The sequence below is a fragment of the Mandrillus leucophaeus genome, unplaced genomic scaffold (assembly GCF_000951045.1).
Source record: "Mandrillus leucophaeus isolate KB7577 unplaced genomic scaffold, Mleu.le_1.0 Scaffold150, whole genome shotgun sequence".
NCBI lineage: Eukaryota > Metazoa > Chordata > Mammalia > Primates > Cercopithecidae > Mandrillus > Mandrillus leucophaeus.
The window spans coordinates 4,830,905-4,833,110 of record NW_012101477.1 but is presented as its reverse complement, the minus strand read 5'-3'; positions in this window follow the sequence as shown (position 1 = coordinate 4,833,110).

Genomic DNA, 2,206 nt, shown 5'->3' with positions numbered 1-2,206 from the left:
CTGTGAATTGTAACTCCCACAATTCCCACATGTTGTGGAAGAAACCCGGTGGGAGGTGATTGAATTATGGGGTCAGGTCTTTCCTGGGCTCTTCTTGTGATAGTGAATATGTCCCACGAGATCTGATTCTTTTAAAAATGGGAGTTTCCACCGGGCATGGTGGCTCACGGTTGTAATCCCAGCACTTTGGGAAGCCGAGGCAGGCAGATCACGAGGTCAAGCGATCGAGACCATCCTGGCCAACATGGTGAAGCCCTGTCTCCACAAAAATACAAAAATTAGCTGGGCGTGCTGGCATGCGCCTGTAGTCCCAGCTATGTGGGAGGCTGAGGCAGGAGAATCACTTGAACCCAGGAGGCAGAGGTTTCAGTGAGCCAAGATCCTACCACTGCACTCCAGCCTGGTGACAGTGCAAGACTCTGTCTCAAAAACAAACATACAAACAAAAAACAGGAGTTTCCCTGCACAAGCTCTCTCTTTGCCTGCCACCATCCACATAAGATGTGACTTGCTCCTCCTTGCCTTTTGCCATGATTGTGAGGCCTCCCCAGCCATGTGGAACTGTAAATCCATTAAACCTCTTTTTCTTCCCAGTCTCGGTCGGGTATTTCTTTATCAGCAGCGTGAAAATGGACTAATACAGTATCTAAGACTTAAAAAAAAATTTAAGGTGAAATTTACATAACACAAAATCAACCATTTTAAAACGTACAATACAGTGGCATTTAGTAAATTCACAATGTTATGCAACTACCCCATCTATATCAAGTTCCAAAATAGTTTCATCACTCCCTGCAAAAAAACTCTGTATCCATTAAGCAGTTATTTTTCATTTTCCCCCTAGACCCTGGAAACCACAGGAACATTAACTTTTAAGTTATTCTAAGGAATTTTAAAGTCATAAAGTAGATATTAAAACAGACAGATTTTAGATGGCTGTGCAACTGCTTCCAGTCATACAGAAAAGAGTTTTTTTCAATAATCTCAATTCCAGTTTTTATTAGCCATTTTATGTACATTGATACCAAGTCCTGAAAACTGATAAAAACATGTCCAGAATTCTTTTTTTCCTTTTCTGAGAAAGGGTCTTGACCTCTCACCCAGGATGGAGTGTAGTGGTGCAATCACAGCTCACTGCAGCCTCAATCTCCCAGCCTCAAGTGATCCCCCCATGTCAGTCTCCTGAATAGCTGGGACTACAGGCACATGCCATCACACCTAACTAATTTTTTTATTTTTTGTAGAGATGAGGGCTCACTATGTTGCCCAGGTTAGTCTTGAACTCCTGGACTGAAGTGATCCTCCTGCCTCGGCCTCCCAAAGTGTTGGGATTATAGGCATGAGCCACAGGACCCGGCCCATGGTTTCTTATATAGTCAATGTACAAATGCTCATTTATATTTTGCACAATAATGAAGATAAAAATAACAATTACAGCAACATACAAATATGTACAAGGATTCAAGACAGACTTTGTTTTTTGGCTTATAACAATGTGTAGATACTACACAAAGAATGAGGATGTAATTTTCATTTACAAGCAAAATGTGACCAAAATCCCTTTTCTTCTTAAAATTGAAAAATGAAATTCTTGAGAATACTAATTAGTGACAGCCAAATCTGACTATTTAAAATTAGCCATGGTTAAACATAGGTGAGTTAAACATTGTGCCTTTCCAAAATTAACGTTTGCAGTTAGAAACATAAACATTTGATAAAACTTCTCAAAATTAATTATAAGTGGCTTTTTCATGTTCTCTGGATTCCAGACACATACTAGAAAAAGTAAATGTAAAAGAGGTGATATTTTGGAAAGCATCCCTAGTACTGAAAAGCATCCCTAGCACTGAAAAAAGCATCCCTAATACTGAAAAGCATCCCTAGTACGGAAAAACATCTTCAGGAGTACCCAGTGGTACACTAGCAGGAAACTCATGATGTACTAAAAATACTGAGAACAAAGCGGGGGAAGTAATAAGCAGCTATTTTACTGATGTATTAAATATACTGGAATTATGAGGCATAAGATATTTATGTGGTTTTTAAAAGGTTTAAAGGCCGGGCGTGGTGGCTCAAGCCTGTAATCCCAGCACTTTGGGAGGCCGAGACGGGTGGATCACAAGGTCAGGAAATCGAGACCATCCTGGCTAACACAGTGAAACCCCGTCTCTACTAAAAAATACAAAAAAAACTAGCCGGGCGAGCT